The 8,267-nt window shown below is 39.0% G+C and overlaps 1 protein-coding gene across 6 annotated transcripts in view; it reads right to left on the reverse strand.

Annotated features, from left to right (window-relative positions):
- The window catches only part of Heph (hephaestin), an 84,665-nt gene extending 79,270 nt beyond the window's left edge, over positions 1-5,395 (reverse strand). For 5 of the 6 annotated variants that reach the window (XM_015501653.2, XM_048797172.1, XM_048797171.1 and 2 more), the window contains exons 1-3: positions 3,458-3,704; positions 2,557-2,602; positions 812-887 (exon numbers count right to left, since the gene is read on the reverse strand). The gene's annotated coding sequence lies outside the window, so the exon portion shown is untranslated. Of the gene's footprint in view, positions 1-811; positions 888-2,556; positions 2,603-3,457; positions 3,705-4,989 lie in introns of those variants that run through there. The other variant, XM_048797170.1, reaches the window with a different exon arrangement.
- Positions 5,396-8,267: the final 2,872 nt, after the last annotated feature.

Below are 8,267 nucleotides of genomic sequence, written 5' to 3' on the forward strand. Positions count from 1 at the left end.
TCATATTTGCCATCTTATTTAATTCTGAAAATCTTGTGAGATAAGGAGTCCACATTTGTATCCTGGACACAGGCTTGAAAAATCACACTACCTAGCACTGTGACCTAGTTATGCTTTATTACTCTAGCTATAGAAGTCTTCATCTTTAATACTATTAGCTGTTTCATAAGGTTGTGTGGATAAAATGAATTAATACCTCCAAGAGCACAAAACACAAATAAGTGCTTAAGTGCACAAGTGGCCAAAAATTTTTAGTGGCTGTTACTATTACAAATAAGAAAATAGCCAGGCACAGTGGTACATGCCTATAATTTCAGTTACTCAGGAGTCTGGGACAGGAGAATTCTATGTTTGAGGCCAGTTTGTGTTACTAGAGAGACCTAGTCTTAAAATAAAAGAATAAAATAAAATAAAAAGACAGGGATGTAGCCAGTGGTAAAGCATCCCTAGATTCACTCTCCAGTATGGGGTTGAGTGGGGGAAAGGGAGAGAGGGAAACAGAGGAAGAGAGAGACAGAGCAGATATAGAAATGGAACCTGTCATAGCTAAAAAAAAAAACTTTACCTTTTTGTTTGTTTTGTTTTGGTTTGGTTTGTGGTGCTAGGAATCAATCTCAAGGTCTGTGCATGCTAGGCAAGCATTCTAACAATGAACTATATACCCTAGCCCAGAGCTTTGCCATTTTATGAACAGTCACAAATATGTATATACTCTTAAATTTATGATATACAGTGAAACATTCTAACCATACAGACACATGAATATGGGTATAAAAATACACACAGTCAAGCCGAGCACTGTGGTTCATACCTGTAATTCCAGTGCCTCGTGAGGCTGAGGCAGGAGACCACAAGTTCCAGGCAAGCCTCAGCAACTTAGCAAGATCCTGTCTCAAAATTTAAAAAAAAAAAAAAATTAATCCAGGTGCAGTGATGCACTCCTGTAATCCCAGAGGCTCCAGAGGCTGAGAAAGGAGGATCGCAAGTTCAAAGCCAGCCTCAGCCATTTAGCAAGGCCCCAAGCAATTTACTGAGACCCTGTCTTCAAAATAAAAAAAGGCTGGAGATGTGGTTCAGTGATAAAGTGCCCCTGGGTTAAATTCCTGGTACCAAAAATAAAATAAAAGAGCTGGGGAAGTAGCTTGGTGGTAGAACACCCCTGGGTTCAATCCTCAGTATGGAAGAGGATTCAGACAAACTTAGGTTTGAGTACTGTTTTCAGCTGTGTTTATATGTAGTAACTTTATACAGTAACCAGGACTTAGTAGGCACCTGATAAATATTAGTTTTTCTTCCTTCTAATTACTGACTTCCTTTCTTTCTCCCCAAGGCTGAATTTGTCATAGTTGCTGCTGGTGGTGGTGGTGCTGCTGCTGCTGTTGTTGTTGTTGTTTAATTTGGTTCAATCATACACTTTAAGAGCAGAAAAAAAGAAAGAATACATAAACTCCTTGAGAAATACTTGGTTATTTCATAGTAAAGTGGAAAGAGTTCAGGCACCAGAAAATATATTGGTGCCAGTTCTGGATTCACTGTTTATTCATTATATGACCTTGAGCAAGTCATCTAACTTTCTGAGCTTAAGTTTCCCCATCTCTTAAATGGGGATAATATCTACCTTAGGCCCCTCATTAGAAGGTTATGAAGTTCAAATGAGATGAAAGATGCAAAATTCCTCAGGCTGGGGTTGTGGCTCAGCAGTAGAGCACTCACCTTGCATGTGCAAGGCCCTGGGTTCGATCCTCAGCACCACATAAAAATAAATAAATAAGTAAATAAAGGTATTGTGCCCAACTACAAATAAAAAAATAAATATTAAAAAAAAAAGAAATTTGTGCCCAAACTTTTCACTTGGGCAAGCATACTTTTCTTTTCTAAACCCCCAGAAAAGGAAAAGGGCAAGAGAAAAGGAAAAATGAAATAGGTAAGGTGAGCAAGAATCCTCGGAAAAAGTAAAAGGAAAAATTTTAAACTCAAAATGAAGGCAGAAAGAAGAGACATTCAAAGAAAGGAAAAGCTAAAGAGAATTTCTGGGCTTCTGGGAATAGGACATAAGTTTAAATAATGTGTACTGAGACCTTATTTCAACCTGGAGAGAAGGTCAACCACAATTAAGTCAAGCCTTTCCCAGCTTTTCCTTCCTGTCATCCATCCCCAGTGTCACCTGGGCTTGGTCATCATCATTCATCATGATTTGCATCACTGTTTTCCCTAGAATTTGCAAGTTGTTCCTTTAATGTGACAATTCTCTTTTCCTTCTCTCTCCATTTCCCTTTCTAAGGTGGGTACACTGGACTGAACAGGCTCATCTCAGACAAAAGACCACTCAACTAAATAAGAAGGCTGAGGTACCCTTGGGACCCTGTCTCCAATTTCTCAGAAGTCTTCCTAATAACACTCTCCATCAAGATTTATTTTGGGGGGCTGGGGTTGTGGTTCAGTGGTAAAGCACTTGCCTAGCATGTGTAAGGCCCTAGGATCTATCCTCAGCACCACATAAAAATAAATAAAGGTATTGTGCCCATCTACAACTAAAAAAGTTAAATAAAGTTTCACCTTTTGGTTCTCTGCTTTCTTAACTCTTTGTTGCTCTTTCTTCACCCTGTGATTAAAAAAATATATACTGAATTTAAAGACCTTAATTCAAATACCATCTCTTGTCTATAAGAGCTATATGATCTTTCAATAAATTATTTTCATCTATCTGAGGCTCAGTTTTCTCATCCCAAAAATGGTAGTTTTGAGGCTCAAACAAAATAATGGATATTTGAGTCCCCAACAAAGGACTTGTTTGACATATAATAGACACTCAGGGATGAGAAACTGAATGCATTATAGATCCACACATTCAAATAAATCTTTAGAAACCATCTTTTTTGGTGATATATATATAGAAAACTGAGTGATAAAGGGGTTTGTTCAAAGTAACACAGCCAGTTACTAGCAAAGCCAGAATTTGAACCCATGTTTACTAAAAGATCCCTGCTATTTAGACAGTAAGAGTGAAAAATTAATTTAGACTTTTAATTTAGTTCAACTATCAGTTATTGGCTTACTCTGTGACTAACTGGTCTTAAAATATGAAACCAAGCATGAATGCTTTCAAGGGTTTGCACCTCCCATTTACGTAGTCTTTAGGTTCTTTCCCTAAAAAAAAGTCTCCCCAACCTAGGAGACAGAAGATGAGCAAGCTGTTTCAACAGGAAAATGATCTCTTTTGTATGACTCCAGACTTGTCCCAGAAACAGTCAAACCAGTGTGATCCTGGCCATTTTGGAGAGACAAAAGGAGCCTATTGTCTCCTGTAACTTCCCTCTGCACCCAGCCAAACTTCCTCTAACTTCTTTCCAACTGACTTTCTCTTCCACCAGCCCAGGACTTCCCTAACCCCAGCTGAATAAGGATTTTTGCATAGGAAGACAGATGAGGTTGTTTGGAAAGAGGAAAGAAAGCTTACCTTTGCTAGAGAAAACCCTTCCATATTCATGTCAGCGGCCCATTGATGCTGAACTGCAGACCCCAGCCTGAGCCTGCCAGCCCTGTTCACTCAGTATCCTGGGTTACAGGGCCTTTCTCATAAATTAAGTCCGGGACTCCAGTTTGGCGGGGATTACTGGGGTGTGTGGAATGGGGGAGGGGACAGAGCTGGGTGCCCTCTTTTCCAGAAACTAAACTACAGGAATGTCCTGTTCCGGGGCCTGGTTTGGTACAAAACCCGGGATGGTTCTTTGACCATATCCGGGTGTTTTCCAAATCCTGGTTAGGATCTGAACAAGAGGAATTACAAGGAGGTGGGCTGCATTCTGTTATCGCAGCTTACTAGTTGGTTTTTACTGAGCCAGGAAGGGAATGCACAGTCAGAGGGGACAGCCAAGCCTGCAGGCAGATTCCAACAGTCCCATTTAAGAAGTAGGCTGTGCTGGGGATATAGTTCAATGATAGAGTGCTTACCTAGCATTCTGGAGGCCCTCGGTTCAAGCCCCAGCTAACACAAGAAGAGACAGAAAAAGACAAATGGGTCCTTTATAAGAATTACTAGATATGGGAAGAATCTCCATCAGCTTCAACTTCCTTTTGCTCAGAAGTACAATTAACAGCACTGTCTATTATCCATAGTCATGTCTGGTTAGTAATAGATACAAATAAAACTAGCAAGAAAACAAACAGCTGGTCCAATTTATGTGCATTGTCTCATTTAAGTCTCACAATTATCTTGTGAACTAGGTATTGTAAGTCTCCATGTTTTACAACTGAGGTAAATGAAGCTTGTAGAGGAAAGGTAACTTGTTCAAGGTCACACATTTAAGAAGTAAAAGGGGGAACTTGTACTGAATCTGACTAGACTCTTAGGTTTGGCACTACCATACTGTGCTACTAGGGAGAGAAGTAGCTCCATTGAGGTGGCTTACTTAATTATTGAGTGACCACCAGTCACCACTGGATTTGTTTAATAACATTTTCTGTCTGATGGAATCAGATGGAACTAGAAGATATCCCAGATTAATAGGTTTGCCAACAGCCTGAAAACTAAGACATCCCAATAAAATTAGAAATAATTTTAAAAAGAAAATAGGCCTTAAAACTTTAGGGTGAAACTGAAATCTGGATTTGTTTAAACTCCGAGGTCATCCCTCTTCCTGCTAGAAAGAAAAGTTAGTGAAAAATGACTGGCCTGAATAAAATGACCTAGGTCCCAGCTTGCTTTGGGATCTTGCTTTGGCAATACTGCTATGTGGTTTTGGCCCAGGACCTTCTCTTCTCAGAGCCTCTTTCTATTTATATAAAGAAGGCCTCGAATCAGATATGGAGACTCCCAGATCTGTAAAATTAAATATCCCAGATTCCATAAAGAAGGCACATTCTAAATATTAAGAGTAGAAGAGAAAGCAGTGTACAAAGATGCAAGGTATAAGGAAAGAATGGGTGGGGAATAATTCATGGAGATAAGCCGGAATACCCCATTCTTCGGAAAGAACAGCATTTACTCACCAGACACAGGTCTAGGAAGATGACAGGTATAATGGTAGTCCTACCACCTGGTATCCTTACTTTGTGATGAAGAGATCTTGGCTAGGAACAGATGCTGTTCTTCAGATAAGCCGACACATTTTCGTCTCCCAGATTTAAAGAGTCTGGAGCAGGGTCCAGGGAAAAAGGACTTTCAGAAAGAAGACTGAGCTGGTGGGGCAAAGTCTGGGTAATAAAACTCTAGAAGTTCTTAAGAGTGCTCAGTCACTTAGGAGCTGCCCCATGGATTGCAGCCCAGGCCAAACAAAGTGAACACTCCAGTAAAGAAAAGGGAGGAGCCACTAGCCTCAGCCCTCAGAAAAGCTCAGTGGTCAGTTAAAGGAAGCTGAATCAGGCCACGGCAGCACCTGGGATTATCTCTGCCTGGCACAGATGTGGACCTTGAGCTGAAGAGGGAAGGAGGGAACCAAACCCATTAACCTGGGATCCAAGTCCAGTCTCTAAGGCATTTATGACAGGGAGGGGAAGGGATAAGGCCTCTCCTCTGACTCATGAAAGACAACAAGAAACAGGTCATTATAGACGCTCTTGAGTCAACACAGTGAAGACTGCAGAAGGCCAGCTAGGCCAGATTTCCGGACTTGTATTATTTATTCACCAATTTCATTGAAAGGACACATGGTGCCCACCTCTTCTGAAAATCCCAGGCACATGTCTGTTGCCTGATCTCAGGAGTCACTTGAAAAGCATTTTTAAGTAGATGAGGGGTTGGCAAATTTTTCTTGTAGAAGGTAGTTTAGTAAATATTTTATTTTGAGAACATAAAGTTTCTATATGTCATAATTACTCAAATCTGCAGTGTAACCCATAAAGTATATATGTATAATAATAATAAATTCACTACAAAAAACAAGCATCAGGCAAGAATTGACAGCTCTTCATAGACTTCTTTTATAATATAGCCATTTGAAATATGACATCACTATCACTAAAATGGAATGAGGGGGCTGTGGTTGTGGCTCAGTGGCAGAGCGCTTGCCTAGCACATGTGAGGCCCTGGGTTCAATCCCCAGCACCACATAAAAGTAAATAAACAAAATAAAAGGATTTTGTCAATCTACAACTAAAAATATTTTTTAAAATAAATAAATAAAATGGAATGAGACATCTTGGATTGCAATCCAATTCTGGCATTTCCTGAATCTACAACCTTGGAAAAGTAGTTTATCTCTCTAAATTCAGTTTTAACTTCTGTAAAATGGGGATAAAAATAACTATTTCATATGAATATTTTGAGGAAACAAATAAAATTATACATATACTATTACATATTAACACAGTGACTGGCACAATAAAGAAAAAAATTGGAGTTGTTTTAATATTGTGGGGATTTGCTAGGGATTGAGCCTAGGGGCACTTAAACACTGAGCCACATTCTCAGCCTTTTTATTTTTTATTTGGAGATGGGGTCTTACTAAGTTGCTGAGGGCCTCACTAAGTTGCAGAGGCTGGGTTTGAATTTGTGATCCTCCTCCTCAACCCCCAGAGCCACTGAGATTACAGGTGTGCACCACCGCACCCAGCTTAATTTTTGATGATAAATAAATAAATCTAAATTATCATTTCCTTATTAATGCCAGTTATTGTAATTTATGACTAAAAGGAAGAATGATTTAAGAATGTTGGCTTTGCATTCTACTTATGCTACTAAAGAGCCCACAGTAGCTGAACGTGATGGCACAGGCCTGCAATCCCCACAACTAGAGAGGCTGAGGCAAGAAGATGACAAATTCAAGGCCAGACTCAACAAACTAGCAAGCCTCTCAGTGACTTAGAAAGATCCTTTCTCAAAATATAAATTAAAAAGGACTAGAGATGTAGCTCAGTGGTAAATAGCCCCTGGGTTCAATCTCCACTACTAAAAAAATAAAAGTAAATAAACAAACAAAATAGATGAAAGTAGGGTTATTCTAGTAACCTGGGAGGGAGAGAGGAAATGGGTATGACCAAAGGGACCCAGGTAAGCAACATACTTGGTAGGCCTGCACTCCCAGGCAATGTGGTTAAACTTGATGCACCAAAAATAAACCTCCAGGACACTGAAAGCACATTATGAGAAGCACAAGATCAGAAGGTTCTTAACGGGGCTTCAAGTCTTAAGTCTGTCACTAATCAATGCCTTCATTTATTCATCTATTTAATCAACATTTTCAGGTTACTCCAGTATGGACCATCAGAAGGGCATGGCCCTAGGGTAATTCAAAGACAAGATGATCCCAGAAATTTCATAATTAGGGCAACACTGTCTGGTGAGAAAAGTATGGGGTTTGGAGTTAGAAAGACTAGGGTTGCCATATGTTCACACTCATTTATATAAACTAAGAAGTTGATCTCATAGAATAGAGAGCAATAATAGTCATTAGAGACTGCAAAAGGCAAGGGGGAGATGGAATAGAAAGAAGTTAGATAAACAGCATCAAACCACAGAGAAGAGGAATTAATTCTAATTTTCTATAACATAGTAAGGTAACTATTGGTTACAACAATCTATGATACATCTCAATGTCATTTAAATATATTTTCTTTTGAGACAGATGAACTTGTGAACCTCTTGCCTCAGTTTCACAAGTAGCTGGAATTACAGTCATGGAACACCAAGCCTGGCCTTTTGTAATTTATTTCAAGATAACCAGGGGAAACTGGACAAAGGGGCATACTCCTGTAATCCCAGCGATTTGGGAGTCTGAGGCAGGAGAATCGCAAGTTCAAAGCTAGCCTAGCAAATTAGTAAGACCCTGAGCGACTTAGAGGTATCCTGTCTCAAATTTTTAAAAATGAAATTAAAAAAAAAAAAAAAAAGGCATGGGGAAGGGATGTATCTCAGTATTTTAGCGCCCCCTGGGTTCAATTTCTGGGAAGAAGAAAAAGGAGAAGGAGAAGGATCAAAAAAGATAAGGGGGTGTGTTGTGGCTCAGTGGTAGAGTTCTTCGCCAAGTATGAAGCACTGGATTCGATCCTCAGCACCACATAAAAAAATGAATATATTCTGTCCACCTAAAACTAAAAAGTAGATATAAGAAAATGATAACAGGGGAGTACAAAATTCCCAACATGTAAAAATGATTAATGTTGAAAGTGAGGAAATTGCTTATTACCATTATTTGGTAATTACTCATTGTATAAATGTATCAAATATCATATTATACCACATACCACATTTGATGTACAAATATTATTATGTGTAAATATATATATATATATATATATATATATATATATATATATATATATATATATTT

The sequence above is a fragment of the Marmota marmota genome, unplaced genomic scaffold, assembly GCF_001458135.2.
Source record: "Marmota marmota marmota unplaced genomic scaffold, marMar, whole genome shotgun sequence".
In the NCBI taxonomy this organism is placed as follows: Eukaryota; Metazoa; Chordata; class Mammalia; order Rodentia; family Sciuridae; genus Marmota; species Marmota marmota.